Raw genomic sequence first — 16,462 nt, forward strand, 5'->3', positions numbered from 1 at the left:
TTTAAACTTTTTGTTAGCCTTATGATGCCGTATTTTTCCCCAAATTCCAACCTGAACTCCTATAATTCACAAAACGGTCACTTGAAATGTTTTTGGAGTACCTTCTGAATGTGCTGTTTATTTTAACTGCGGCCGGAACACTGGAAAAAAACCGCTTGGATCTAGAGTCCAGACTCTTGAAAATAATGCAAGGAAAATATACTCTCGATTCAATCGGATTTTTACTTGAATCAAAAGAGAATCCGCTTAATTTAAGAGGCTGGGTTCTTGATTTAAGCAAAAATCCGATTGAATCAAGAGTATTTTTTCTGGTCATTGCTTTCAAGAGTCTGGACTCTAATCCAAGCAGTTTATTTTCCAGTGCATTAAAAGAAGTACCATGACATTTTATTTCCCTCATACGAATTTATGCATTACATTTCTAGACTAATCAATCAAGCTAATGAAAAGACACAATAAAGCCAAATCGTAAGCTTAAAAAAGTAAACGGAACAAAAGCGAGGCTTTTGAATCATCGCAATGGAATTACACGTTTTACGACTTCCCACCATCGATAGAAAACGGAACTTATCAGCCGCACAGTCCGAGAAACTCACTAATTTCCCGCTTGCCTTAATTTCAAAGTGCAAAGTTACGCAATGGTGCCGAATCGCCCCCGAAAATTCTTACTCAAACCTATTCGATGCACTCGACTCGTTACCCGTCTCACAACGGCGCCGGATTTGAGTCCGACCAAAATACCGACCGATCTAAAGTCCGTTCCCGTCAAGTTCCAATGACGAAGCGAGAATCATATCGATATCGATCATCGTGCTATCGATATTTTTCCATTTAAGGCCATAATAAAGAATCGATTTTTGACGATCTCGTTGCGGACAACCTGATCATCGATCCTTTTCCATTGGTTTAAATGGTAGATACATCGATTTATCGTATATTACCGCCAAGTTCGTTACTACTGGCCGGAGGAAGAGCTTCTGGCTTGTCACACAGGATTAATAACAACTTGACCCTTGACCTGAAAACGGCCGACGCGGACTTGCGAGGCGGAAGAACCGCGTAAATTAAATCGGAACCCTATGCATATGCGTTGTTTTCGCCGAGCACTGAAGTAGTGGACCGTAGAACGCGTTCCCTCGCTGGCTGCCCGTTGCCTCGCTCGCAGGATCGGATTAAAAGTTCAGTCTGGAAACCGATGTTGCCGGATTGTGAGCTGAACAGCGCTGGAAAAAATTTACAAAATTCGCACTTTCCCGCGAAGGCGAAGGGACACGATTCCAAGGTTGCAAAATTGATTAAGACAAATGAATTTATTTAACCGCACTGGGGAAAAAACACATTGGATCTAGAGTCCAGACTCTTGAAAACATTGACAAGAAAAGATACTCTTAGATTTTTGCTTAAATCGAAAGGAAATCCGCTCAAATTAAGAGGCTTGGTTCTTGATTTAAGCTTAAATCCGATTGAATCAAGAGTATTTTTTCTTGTCGATGTTTTTAAGAGTCTGGACTCTAGATCCAATGTGTTTTTTTTTTTTTTTTTTTTCAGTGAACGGTGACAAAAAACAAAAATTTACATCGTTTATACGGGGGGAATTCACAACTTCATACTGTAATATAAAACCGGCGTGTCTTAAGTTGACTACGTACCCCTCGCTAGACCCCTAGAGCTGCTTTCCACGTTCAGTCAAGCGTGGTCGTGCTACGCAACTCGACGCCATTCGTAAAGGCTGAACAGCACCCCTAGATGAACCTTGTTTTCCATAAAAACCCTTACTCGCCGAGGCTCACGTTATTAAGGAGTTACGTCGTTTCGGTCGGCAGCAGAGCAACCTTCATGGAGACAGAATCGACCCCTTCTTGTAAAAGCTTAAGTACATTTTGGGAATGATCCTTGTTGTCCGTTTGACTGTTCGCTTTTCGGGGCTCAAGTGACGTCGGAGCTACGTCCTTTAACTGTCGGAACTTCGATGTTGAGAGCGGATCGGTACCGTGGCGGAAGTCAGCGGTCAAACCGCACGCCGGTGCATGATGGATGGGGACTAAGGTTGCCAGATTGTGTGAAAAGTGTGGATATTTTTCAACGAGTTTAATGGGGAAACGTGCACCATCTGGCAACTATGATGGGAGCCCCGAATCGAAAACAATAACTCACGTTCAACTCCGTTCCTGCTGCCCACCGCGGAACGCGTTTCCACTGTCGCGCTTGGTTGCCTAACTATCAGGAGTAAAATTGTGTTGTGCCAGGGAAGAACTAGAGCACATAGTAAGTACAAGTGGATTGCATTTTGCAAAAAGGAACCAGGGGCATTGCAATGTTGCAAAAATTGTGCAACTTCTTTTGTCTTGGGAGAAAAAACCTGATTATCAATTGACAGTTTCTATCTCAGTCGCTAAAAACTGTCAATGGAGATGTTGCATGTGTGAGGGATTTGCGATTTGACCATTGATTCTTATGTAAAAGTTCGCGAGAAACACGATGGTGCCACTGGTTTTCTCTGAAATCATCTCTCAAGCTCAAAAAAAGCTCTCAAAGTGAGGCAAAAATGGAGGGGATATCCCACCCTACCCTGAGAGTCCACCTCTACAACAAAACAAACTCTCCATGCAAAGGTAGGGAGCAAATACATTGACAGGGCTGCCACTTTATTTGGAGACTCTAAAACTGAAAACACGGCATCTCTGCTAATGTATTTGCTCCCTATCTTCGCATGGAGAGTTTGTCTTGATGTAGAAGTTTCAGGATAGCGTGAGATATCTCCTCCATTTTGAGACAATTTTTTTTTTTTCAACTTTAGAGCTTTTTTTGAGCTTGGGAGTTGATTTCAGAGAAAACCAGTGGCAACATCGTATTTCTCGCGAAATTTGACATAAGATTCAACAGTCAAATCGCAAATTCCTCACACATACAACATCTCTATTGGCAGATCAATCGATAGATCGCAAAGTATGGCACGCCACTGAAGAGTACACAAGTTTGGCAGGATACTCTTTTGTTGATCTGATGTCTCAGAGTAGTCGACGGTTTGGGTCGATAAAACACAAAACTGTGTAAAGCAACCAAGTCCTCTAGGTTGACCTCAAACACGTAACAATCAAACACGGAAATTTTTTATCTGCGTACCCGTTTTCTCGCCTTGTTTTAAACCTGGAAACCGCTCTGTTGCGATTATAGCGTGGTTATAACCGTGCTTTTCGTCGGGAAACCCAAAGCGGAAACCGGTAAACTACGACCAGAAAAAGGGGGAATACGACTCGGAAGGAAATCGCGGGAGGCGGCCGGCAGCCCGCGGTCCCGGCAAATCGAAGGCCGAATCACGACGCACAGTGAAGCGAGTTCATAATTCATTTCAAAGGTCGAGATCGAGGATTGTGAAATTAGAGGTTTCAGGACATTCCGTCAACGATTTCCGTCCGCGCGCCTGTTTTGTCCAGTAGGTTACGTCCACTCGTAAAATAAGCAACAGTGACTTGGTTCAAGCGTTATATTTTAGTCCGTATGTAAAATTATGTTGACAATATCGAAAAATGAGAAGATTGAGAGAGAGGGAAGCGTTGTTATGGTAACTCGCTTTTTGAATGCAATTTTACTTTCTTCTTTTGAGTTGTTAGTATAATTTTAAGACATTCAGCGTCTCAGGCTATTAACGTCTTTACAGATAATTTTGAAAATGAAAGTATGTACGAAAATTTTTAAATTATGAGAGGTGAAGAGTTTCAGAATTGTGGTAGTAACATTGGGTTCATCGCATGTAAGTGGGTTTGCATTTCTGTTGATTGTAGGGGAGTAGATCTGTGATTCATCTTCTCAAACTGTCATTGGTGAATACTTGGTTTTATTTCTATCCTTAAAATGTTTAACACAAAATATACCTTATATATCTTTTTTCTCTTTCTTCTTCTGCTTCTTCTTCTTGATGAAAATATTACCTCATTTTAAAAACATTTAAATTTTTAAAATCTGGCAAATATTTGTAAAACCTTTTCCAAGCGATGGCATCTATATTAATCTCAATTAGTCGTAGTTGTGTTGAAAGGAACTATATAAAAATGAATAAAACGGGGAAAACTAAGAAGCACACAATCTTTGGTTTTAACACATTTCTACATCGATCTTTTAGAGTCAAATACGTCAAATTTTGAGAGTTTGGTTGCGCGTATACCACGCTGTAGCACAGTAAAAGCACAAAGTATAAAAGAAAAAATTACCGTTCTTAGGAGATCATAAAGTTTGATACGATACTACCTTAGTATTCATAAAACACACATCATATTTTCCTTTCATACATATCTTTTCCCATCAATTTAAATGAGAATAATCCATGCAGAGTGTGTAAACATTTCAAAATCATGAATTGAGAAACGTTGACTCCGCGAGTTTAAATATTCGAGCCATACGTAGAACGGAGCGGCACGCGCACTAACTCCTACAAACCTAACATGGATACTTCACGCATTGCGCAATGCGTGAAGTATCCCTGTTAGGTTTGTAGGCGCCAATGCGCGTGTCACGCTGATCGCCCTCGCCCGCCATGGCGCGGCGCTTCAAGAAACTACTTCACGCCAGAGGTGTTGCACAGTATCGCGTGGACGTAAACTACCAGAAAAAACAGGTGCGCAGACGAAAAATCGTTGACGAAATGTCCTAAAACTGAAGTTGGGAATGTATTTCAGACTTCCCCGCTACAACTCGCATCGTGATTTTTGTGTCATCTATACTATCTATACTAAAAGCTTCGAGACCTCCTATATTTACATATCTGGTAACGCTTAGTTCCAGCGTTCTACCGGGCCGATTTTCATGATTGTTGCGGCTACCGACGGGCAATTGTCTCTAGATGAGCCCATTCTATTCAGATTTTGAAAATATGACCCAAGTTGTTTTTTATATATTACGTGGTAAAGCTGCGATTAATTGTTCAATTTAAAATCCCGCTTTTCCAATTCTTCAAAAGGAATCACGCCCACTTTTAAATTGTTTTTTTTCCACCTTTCTAGAGCCCCCCCCCCCCATATTTCTCACCTGCACATAGTTCTGTTCGATAGAAATACGTCCCAATATACATCCGACATTCCACGATGGCCCGTTCCACCGTGCGACGGGAACCGCGCTCGAAAAGGAGTCACCATAAACTACCGACTCAAAACGGCATTTAATGAGGGATATCACCGAGAAACAGGGATACCGCGGATTTATCCCTGCCGGCGGAGGGGCGCGGGGGGTTAAGATCGCCCCTGATCCCCGGTCTATCGGAGCCGCATGCATGAGTGACCCTATTTGCTTGGGGTTGGGATAGGGACTCCGACCCCCCCCCCCTTGCCACCTTACCGCTCTCACGTTATCCTGGTCATGCACGCCGGTGCGTTCGAATGGGGCCCGGTATTTTGACGCGGCTCGGATTTATTGCCACTGCAGTTTCGCGCTAGCCGAGCCGCGGTGTTTCATGATAATAAATTGTCATTATTCGCGCCCTGGTAGCAACGACTGCTAAGCATACGTTTAAAATAAATACATTTGAAAAAAAAAAAGAAAAAAAATACACTTGTATAAAGTAGAGTCCCTTTATGCTGAGAGTTAAGCGTCCAGCAGACCTCTAAACTAAGAGCTTCAAAGAGGCTCATCGATGGAACTGTTGGCTGTTGCCTTTCAAAGATCGTCGGCCTGACGGTCTTTGGAGGCAACCGATGTGTTCGAGATACATCACGGATCAGGTCTTGAAATTTTCAAGGGATTCCGTGCAGAAATGGCTGAGAAATAGAAGAATTGGTGCCAGTTTGAGAGCCCCAGTTTGTAAGTGGGCTGGACGCTTTTAGACAACCCCCCTCATGGAGTCACAAACGGGAATAAAGATTACACAAATTGATAGTTTTTCGTAATCTCTGATCGGCTCATTCTCAAATTCCTTCCTCCGTTCCTGCTCTCATTCCGTTTATTCCTTGGTGACCCATTATTCCCTGGTCCATTCTAGATTATTTATTTATTTATTCATTATATTTACGGACATGAAAGCCCCATAATTTGACTGCATTTTGCAATTTGGACCCATAAATTCTGGCTCATCTGAAAAAACTTTATGTGCATAGGGAAACTAATGGCACGTATGTTGTTTTTAAACCGGGCCGGAATTTTTAGGTCCAAATTGCAAAATGCAGTCCAATCGGAGCTATGGCAAAGTCAAAAAACGCTAGGAATTACAATATACAATAATTAAAAATATAAATTACAATTGTAAAATGTTAAATTAAGTGGTGGTTGGTAGAATATTATTCCACAGCTGAAGTCAGAAATTCGTTTCGATCATAAAATGCCTTGGTTAAGAGGAGATTTCGAAGTAAATTGAAGAATTTCTTTACTTCATCATCGCGGAGTTGTTGTTTGATGTTCCAGGGCAGAGCATTTATAATTTGGATAGCCGAGATCTTTGCAATCGGTGAAAATGTAATCTTTATTCCCGTTTGTGACACTGTGGAGGCCTAAAATACGGGAACCGATCAGGAAAGGATTCACGTTGTCTTAACTCTCAGTATAAATGGATTCTAGTGGAAAGAATGTCGGAGGAGAGGTTACTCAAACAAGTTTTGGATTCGGTACCCCCTGAAGAAGCGGCAGGGACATTTTATGAAGGGATGCGGCAAGGCCAAAAGATAAAATGTTGCGTTCTCCATAACTAAAGAGACAAAATTAACGAAATTTAATGTTTTATGAGTAAATTAACAAAGAATTCTCGTGTTATTATATTCTCGTTTCGACGTGTTCAGAATCCATACTAATTCTCATGTTTATTTTTTCCAGATTGATTGCGCAAAATTCATCTTTTTAACTAAGGTACGTTCCCTTTGGTATCCACTATTTTAGTTGCTTGCAATGTCACCTAAAGCTCCTGAAAATTTCAAGGAAAAATATTCACAACTTCCCTCAAAAGTGAACATTTTATTGAAGGAAATTTGGCAACCCTCGAATTTTCATACGGCACTCTTCCTCAGCACGGCAGTGTAAGAACCACCCATTTCAACCGTGTCTCTGATCGCTCCATGTCCAATTGTCCATGTAGAGTACCTATATAGGGAGAGTATGGACGTGCCGAAAATTTTGAGGTTAGGTGATGGAGCTCTTAGACCCCAAAAGGGTAGGCAATCAATGAATTCAAATTATCCAGAGTGATTTATAATCACAATTGTTGGGAACTGTCGTTCGTAAAGCACACTCAAAAAAAGCTCCGGCCGTGGAGGCCATAAGCAGCGGACCTGGAGCACGGACTGGATGGGCTATATGGCACTACCGTTCGCCTACGCGCCTGACGGCCGGATTGCTACGTGCGGGGACGATGCGGAGTCCTACGGACATGAAAACCGTAAGTCGCGGCCTCGAGCGGCATAGGCAGCTTGCGCTCTAGGCGCTACTTACGGGCTGGACGGCCGGAGCTCTGCGCGCCGCCGCTGTCCGCGACGTGGTGGATTTTTTCGGAACTACAGCTGAAAATTCACCATTAAAGTACATACTTAGAAAAGAAAAACTTTCCAGCAAAGTTTTAAACATTGAGTGAATTATCTTGTGTCAATTTCTGAACAAGATTTTTTTTCTTTCCTTCTTTTTAAAATAGGTATATATTTCTTTGTTGATAGTTCATAACAATTTAGTTTCAGGAAAGTGATGGATAATTCAATGTCTAAGAAAGAAAAAGAGCATATGAACGTTAGCTTGTTGATCATGTTTCAGATATCAAGAGAGATTTGAACTCCTTGGCTGATAGTTCAGCAAGTCAATTTGAGAAAAGAGATGAATCTTAGAGAAGAGATGATGCTTATTGAGAAAGAAAATCAGCATATGAATGTTAGCTTATTCATCGTGTAGAGATATCAAGAGAAATTTTCAAAAACCTAACTTTAATGTTGCAAGCCTTCGTAGAAATAAATAAAGCACTGGGGAAGCACTGGAAGGAAAAAATGTAGATAGATCAAAAATTCATGCTACCTATTTTAAATGTAGAACAGACTGTCCAAGGTATGATAAATTGCTAAAACTCATTGCAGCGAAAAATGTAAATTGAAAAATCATTTTTATCACTTGGCAGCCCGTTCTCAATAAATGTAATTACTTTCACTCAATGAGAATTCAGCATTTGTCAAAAACAAAACCTGGTTCATCCCTCAATAAAAAATACGAATGCAAAGTAGGAAATCACCCAAATGATTAACAAAGGAAAAGCACAGGCGTAGGTCTAGGTACTTACAGATTTTTACTCCTTACGACTAGAAAAGCTTCAGAATCTTGAAAATGAGGTTGAGAATATTTCAAAGTGTAAATTCAGTAGTAAAAGTTGACAAAACTTCAAGATATAACTCTCCGCAATAACTACCGGATACAATTTCCACAAAATATTAGCGAAGAAATATACCACCGAAAATTGTCACACTTGTTAAAATTGTAGATCTTCCCTTCAGCAAACTGAAGCGCGATTCACACAAAATTTTACCACTATTACAGTACACTGAGCTCCCTAGAATTGGGATATGGAATCAGAGAGATATTCACAGCAACAATGTTTGCACTGGCTCTTATCGGATAATCAACGCAGGCAAGATTGGCTTATAGCTTCCGCTGGCGGACAGCTATTTTGGCAACAGAGAAGGGAGGTGTTGGATGTCGGAGAGTGAAATACTACCTACTCTCAATTGAAAACATTTAAGTATAAGCCAGAGATTAGATTGAAATGGAATAAAAAATCAACCCAATCTTATGAGCAAACAAAGGTGGCACAATGAAGTTGCAATCGGTAAATAGACATTCTTGTGTCTACATTATCAGTATTTTAGTGTGGCGGTAATTTACTCTGTGGGAAGATGCGTGGCAGGTAATTGATTGCTTTTCTTGAATTTAAGTTCTTTCCCTTAGTAGGGGGAAAATAAGTGAATTGCAAACGAACTTACAGGAGGAGAGGATATGAGCTCAGTGTGTAGGTAAAACTGACAATTTTCACTTAACTCTCGTCGCATTTCCGAAAGTATTTGACAAGCGTTATCACACAGAACTTTAGAATCAATCGTGCACCGCACAGAATCAAGAAAATATATCGAAAACCTCCAAAATTAAACGAAAAACGAACACACGTAATGAGCAATGACCAACAATGACAAGCAATTTACTAGATTCTAACCTCAATAAACAACGCTGAGTGGTGGCTGCGATCGCTCCCGAATATGTTCAAGGCTGGCGGCAACTTTAAATTCACGCACTGAATAACATTGACGTAAAATATTATAATTTTCTGCGAATATACACGTAGCCGTCTCAATTTTAATCTGATGGTGACGCCATTTTCCGAAAACTGAATCTCACCTCACTGCCAACGGCCGTGGAAGCGGTTGGCTCCGATCCTGAAACCCGTAACTTACGCTCGGCTCCTAACCGGTCTTACGGCCATGAAGGCCGCGCGGGGTCCACGGGACACCGGCCACTGGGTCCAGTACTAGCTGGCGCACAGCGCGTTAACGCCGGGATCACCAGTGTCCAGAGCAACCGGGTCACAGGGCCGTAGTTTTTTTTTTGAGTGCACGAATTTGACTTGGTTTTTGCATAAAATTACTAATATTTGCGGAAAAAATGCTTACTTATGAATTTTCGTGTCCATTTTCGTTTGATATTGAAGTTCATAGATTGACAGTGACATTTTTCGTTTTCAAAGGTTACCTAATTTTTGGGCCCTAAGAGCTACATATTTCGAGTTATCCATACTCTCCCTATACAGGTTCTCTATGTCCAAGTGTCGCTATGTCTACTTTGTCCATAGCTTTGTCTATCATGAATGGAGATGTTACATGTGTGAGGGATTTGCGATTTGACTGTTGTTTCTTATGTAAAAGTTCGCGAGAAATACGATGGTGCCACTGGTTTTCTCTGAAATCATCTCCCAAGCTCAAAAAAAGCTCTCAAGTTAAGGCCAAAATGGATGGGATATCCCCCCCCCTTGAAAGTCCACCTCTACATCAAAACAAACTCTCCATGCAAAGATAAGGAGCAAATAGCAGGGTTGCCGTGTTTTCAGTTTTGGAGTCCCCAAATGAAGTGGCAGCCCTGTCAATGTATTTGCTCCCTATCTTTGCATGGAGAGTTTGTCTTGATGTAGAGGTGGACTCTCAGGATAGCGTGGGATATCCCCTCCATTTTGGCCTCACTTTGAGTGCTTTTTTTGAGCTAGGGAGTTGATTTCAGAGAAAACCAGTGGCACATCGTGTTTCCCGCAAACTTTTACATAAGAATCAACAGTCAAATCGCAAATCCCTCACACATGCAACATCTCCATTCCACCAATCAACCCGCGGAGATCCCCTCATATTCGCGTATCGATCCGCACAACCCGACAACCTCGCCCGAGTTTGAAGGATCGCCGTACTTCCGCGACGACGTCACGCAGCTCAGCCTAATTATCTGAAAGCAGGTTTGAATAATACCCCAGCACCGATTTGTAATTCCGATCGGGCGGGGTACAGGGATGGGGGGTGGGTGGGGGCAGAAAAACGAATCCCCCGGGGGTGGGGGTGGGGTATCATAGTTGACTGAGTGGGAGGGTGGTGTTTAATATTTTCCGGATTATTTTACCTCTCGCGTCTTGCCGGGGCCCGGGCTGTAGGCCTGTCGGCATCAGTCATCCGTCAGTCGCAGCGTCCTGCGAACAATGGCGCGCGCGGATCGGCGGGTGACGTCCCGTCGACGTCGACGCTGACGGCCACAGGTCTCGGGCCTGATGACATTTCTGCCGTGCTACGTAAGAACGCCGTATGAGAATTCGAGAGTTGCCAAATTTCCCCTGATAAAACACGTGTTTTGGACAACATTCATGCATACTCTTCTTTGAAATTTTCAGATATTTTAGATTGAATGGCGTACAAAATTGTCTGAAATTTTTGGGGGAAAAATATTCTCAATTTTACCAGTAAATTCGGTTTTTATCGAAGGAAACTTGGCAACGTCTGAAGACTCATACGGCGTTCTTCCTTACCACGGCAGATTTCACCGCGGGGCACGGCTGCTTTTATCTGGAGTCGCCTCGTTCGGGTCTCTGGAATCCGCTTTGGGCCGGAGTGGGTTCAGGGATCTCGAAATGTTGTCAGGGATGTAAAGTGGGTCTATTGCTCGCATGAGATACATTCGGATATATTACTCTTTGAAGGCAAAATCGGAAGAAAATCACGGTAGGCACGTCAAAAATGTCTGAAATCCATTCCATAAAGTGCAATCTGCGTGGTTTATAATACGCTTCTTCAAGTGCTCCGCGTCTTTAAAAAAAAAAGAAAGCTTTGAATCAATTGAAATATCACGCTAGGAGAGCCTTTAACAGTTGGCGGAGATTTTTTGTTACTTAGGATCGACTACCGGTATGACCAGTGGCGGGGCTTGCTTTGCGATATATCGATTGATTTGCCATTTAAACCTATGGTAAAGGATCGATTAACAGAGTGTTCGCAGCGAACACCTTAATGATCGATTTCTTACCGTAGCTTCAAATGGAGAAATATCGATAATCGATCATTCACGCCTCGCCGCTGGTTATAACGAGAACCTCTCTGTAGCGAGGGTCAGTAAATCGGTTAGTCTCTTGAACTTTTTTTATAGAGATAGATTACCGTACTTCTGGACACGACGGAGAGCGGTTTTTTGGGCAAAAATTGAGTATATGTGTGGTTTTTTGTTCTTTTTTCAATTAAACGGCTACGTTTGACAAATTTAATCGAAAATTGTCCAATGTTATGTTTTCCGGTTATAAACATAAACAAAAATGACATGACTATATCATTTGCTCATTTGTCAGTGTTAGCCTAACCAACAGACTGGAGACGGGCCAAAACCCGAAATGTACATGGCCTAAAAATTCTGAAAAAAAAATCATCGCAGGTAATTAAAATTAATGACAATGTTGTGTAGTCTTTTTTCATGGTTCCGACATTTTTGCTGTTCCACGCTCGCACCGTCTTAGTAAGTCGAATAAGAGACAGTCTACTGCAAATTAGGTTAGACTTTCAATTAGAGCCCGTTCGAGTATTACGTGAGGCACTTTTCCCAATTTTTGACCCCCCTTCCTCCTTTATAACGCACCATTTTCAAAAAATTAAAGAAAACGCTGAAAAAATATTTTGAAAAAAATTTGGGGTTCTTTTTGGCGAGATTTCGCGTTGCGTCGGCTAGGTCACGCGGCAAAAAGATTTATTCGGGAAGGGTGGGATTTTCAATTTTTTGCACGTTTTTTTTTCAAAATTCCTCCCCCCCCCCGGCTTGGATTTGTTACGTAACGCTGGGCTTGACCCCCCCCCCCCCTCCCCCTAGCTCGGATTTGTTCCGTAACGCTGGGCTGAACCTTTCCTCCACCCCTGGTAACGCAGCATAATGCTGGCTCAAAACCCCCTACCCCCTGAGTGCGGCAGAGGAACTTGAACAACCCCTTACTCGCCCCTACCGGGTATCTTTTTCGCAAGTTTTATACCATCTACTATTTCCCAGATGCCTAATCCGGAGCGAGGCTTCTCGTCATAGTTGAGACTTTCCAGGATTCCCTGAAAGCATGACGGGATAAAATGGCGTCGGAATTATCCTCGCAGGACACTTTATTTTTATCACCGCTGTCGTGTTGACAGAGTAACTCATCCTCGCGGACGTAATTTACATGGGGCAGAAAGCAAACCGTAATATAGCGCACGTCCAAAATCAACACATTAATTACGGCATTAGAGACTCGCGTCTGGAGACCTCCCACAGCGATAGGTCGAGGATCGATACATCGGATTGGTATAATCCACATTGTATATATCGAGCGACTTATCGATATCTCGCGGCCGACGGTGCGCAGCTGTGTAAGGAGAACGGAAAAATGTACGGTACTCTAACGTAAGGGCGTACATTAATTTCCACGTGAACCCTGGTCCCCATATACCTTCATGCTTTCTAGGGCTCATGTGGGAATAGAGACGAGCCCTTACGTCAGAGGGGCCACGAAATGTACAGCACTTTCAACCGTGAAAAATTTCGCGCAAATCTCCAGGTGCACATCTGTCTTCATGCTCGCATTATCTCCTTAAATATGTTTGAACGCTGTTGCCAAAACTATCGAATCAACGGAATAAGCCACCAGAGCAGGAGCGACTCTGTCAACTTGGCAATACTGTTTTTCTTCCATTTAACTCCATTATAAATAATCGATCCTTAGTGAGACGGACTGCCCTGGCTGTAAATCGATAAATATTGATCATTTTACATACGGACTACATTTTGAAATATGATACTACTATTTGTTCTGACTTATTGCAGAAGCAATGTTTGTCTCATTACTTAGATAGACGATTTTATGGATGATCCAGAAATTTTAGTTCCACATGCAGTTAGTTTTGAAAAAATTCAGTCCTTATATTCAAATGGGCAAATTTTACCAACGTTCAAGAACCAACAGACCAACACTACGTGTGAGAATTTGCATGTCACCGAATGCCAACTGATAAAACATTTTTCTTAATGAAAAATAATGGACTTTTTAGATATATATATATATATATATATATGTCGCTTTTATAGCGCTCTTTGGCGCTGTGCGACGCCTAATCGCCACAAAGCTCGGTCTTCCCACAGGTCATCAGGGAGTTGACAATCTCTTATCTCATTTAACACCCCCTGTCGCCAACCTCTCACTGGGCGTCCCCTACGTCTCCTCCCAGGAGGAACCCAATCAAGCATCTTTTTTGGCAGCCTCTCTTCCGTCATCCTATTGACATGACCATACCAAACAAGTTGTTTGGTCATGACGTCGAACACGATGTCATTTTCGACTTCCATTATCTGACGCACTCTATCATTACGGACCCGATCTCTCCTAGAAATTCCTGCTGACCTTCTCCAGAAATCCATCTCCGTTGCTCTTAGCATATCCTGTGTCCGTTTCTTCAGCTGCCAAACTTCACATCCGTATGTTAATATACTTTTGACTACAGCGTTGTATATCCTCCTCTTGTTATCTTTGGAAATCCGCTGATCCCAGAGGATTCCATTTAACATCGCTATAGCCTTCCTTGCTAAGGTGTTCCTTTCCCTGATAGCTTGATCCGTCCTTCCATCCTGGGTCAACCGCACTCCCAAGTACTTAAAGTGCTCGCAGCCTTTGATCTGCTGCCCATCCTCCAACTCAATGCTTTGCTGATCACCGCCAAAAGTCATCTTCTCAGATTTGGATATGCTGACTTCCAGACCCCACTTCCGATACTCTTCTACTAGCTTGCGCATCATGTATTCCGCGTCATCTTGATCTTGAGCAACCACCACCTGGTCATCAGCAAAGCACAGAGTAAACAGAGTTTCGAGATCACCCAAGGGGACACCCATACCGGAGCATTTCTTTTTCCATTCTTTTAGCACGCACTCGAGATAAATTTTAAATAATGTTGGCGACAAACAACATCCCTGTTTTAAACCCTTAGTCACATAAAATCCCGCTGACAACCCCCCATGGCACTTAACTTTGGTAAAACTCCCTTTATAAAATCGCTTAACAGCGTCAATCAACCCCCCGTTAAAATTCGATTTTTCCAAGGCCTCCCAAAGTTTCACCAACGGCACGCTGTCATACGCCTTCTGGAGATCCACAAAAATTAAATGCAGTTCCTGAGCTACGGCCATTTTCTTCTCAATGACCTGGACAATAACAAAGAGGTGATCTATCGTAGACCTGCCAGCTCTAAAACCAGCCTGCTCCTCTGCTTCGTGATCCTGCCATTCGTCCTCGATCTTCGCTTTCAGTATCTTCCCGTACACTTTGCTTATTGTCCCGGTCACTGAGAGCCCCCGATAGTTGTTACAGTCGTCCTTCCTTCCCTTCTTTTTGTAGATGGCCTTGATCCAAGACTCCTTCCACTCCCTTGGTACCTCGTCACCCCTGATGCATTGTTGCATCAGTTTTCTGAGGCACTCAAAGAGCTTGGCAGTCCCGTACTTGACCAACTCGACAGGAATCCCACCAGGACCCGGTGCTTTGTCATTAATTAGCTCTTTAACCGCTTTAATTATGTCACAAGTGTGGATCTCCAAGTTGTTCATTCTTCCGTTGTCCGTGCTGTTGTCTCGAAACTCTGGGCGCCTTTCCGTCAAAAGATCTTTAAAATGATCCTCCAGTTTTTTAAGTGATATCGGAGAAACGATGTCGCGCTTCATGTCTCTACGTAAACCTTTAATTAACTTCCAGCTCTCAGCACTTTTTCTCCCCCCTAGGTAGGTGTTAATTCTAGAACAGTTGCTTTCCCAAGCTTCATTCTTCTTCCGTGTTATGAGGCTCCTAACTTTAGACTGAGCTTTCCTGTAAGCAACTTTATCTTCAGTCTTTTTAGACGACAGAAATATAAGGTGTTTTTGCCTCTTAAGATTTATCTCGTCTTCAATTTCTTCATCCCACCAGTAAGGATGCTGGTATTTATTACTGGTTTTGTGAACACCTAGGGCTTCTTTCGCTGCAGAGTGGATACAATCTTTGATGAACTGATATTGCTCTTCCGTGGTACCCGAGAGTCCATCCCCCAGCTTCTCATCTAAGCGTTTCCGATACAGAGCCTTGACACTAGGGTGCTCCAAAGTTTCGATGTTATACCATACTTCATGATTTTGCGTTCCCTGACTCTGCTGTTGCTCAGGCATTGGCTCTTTATCTTTAATCCCTTTAACGGGAAACGCTATATCTGCTCGGAGGAAATGATGATCACTGCCGCAAGAGAGGCCCCTGCACACTCTAACTTGCTGCAATTTCAACTTAGTAGTGTGCTTTACAATTACATAATCGATGATGGATTTCAATCCTCGCGTTGGCTGGACCCAGGTATACTTATGGATGTCTTTGTGTTGAAAAAAGCCATTCAAAATTCTCATCTCAGTTTGAGAACAAATTGAGATGAGCCGATCACCGTTATCATTAACAGCATCCTCCCCAAACGGTCCAACAACTTTACAGTTTACTCGTCGTCCCGTTCTGCTGTTCAAATCACCCATAAGAATGGCTTCCCTGCCAGCACCAACGTTCAGTATTTCATCATTCAGATCTTCGAAGAATTGGTCCTTACATGCGACAGTGGCATCATCATTTACACCGTATACTCCGAGCAGCGTGATCTTATGTCCGTACAGGTTAAGGTTCATTTTGATAATGCGCTGGTTGACGGCCTCCCAAGTGCCCACGAACTTACGTAGGCTTCTCCGCAAAAGTATTGCTACTCCTTGCTGAGCACGCTGATCTTTGGCTACGCCGCTGTAGAATAGATCATAGTCACCGTAATTCTCTGACCCGTGCCCTTTTTTCTTGGTCTCAGTAAGAACAGCGACATCCACTCCAAGTTTCTGAATCTCCGATATCACTTCCGGTAACTTATTTGAAATGCCTTGGACATTCCACGTCCCAAATACCATTGTCCGTTTTCTCAATTTTTGTCGACGTGTCCGTTTAGTT

General features: G+C 42.6%; 1 long non-coding RNA gene across 3 annotated transcripts in view; it reads left to right on the forward strand.

Annotated features, from left to right (window-relative positions):
* LOC140225441 (uncharacterized) overlaps positions 1-16,462 on the forward strand; it is a 244,780-nt gene that overhangs the window by 98,270 nt on the left and 130,048 nt on the right. For all 3 annotated transcript variants that reach the window (XR_011900539.1, XR_011900540.1, XR_011900538.1), the window contains one exon: positions 6,793-6,825. This is a non-coding gene — a long non-coding RNA (uncharacterized lncRNA). The remainder of the gene's footprint in view (positions 1-6,792; positions 6,826-16,462) is intronic.

The sequence above is a fragment of the Bemisia tabaci genome, chromosome 9 (assembly GCF_918797505.1).
Source record: "Bemisia tabaci chromosome 9, PGI_BMITA_v3".
NCBI lineage: Eukaryota > Metazoa > Arthropoda > Insecta > Hemiptera > Aleyrodidae > Bemisia > Bemisia tabaci.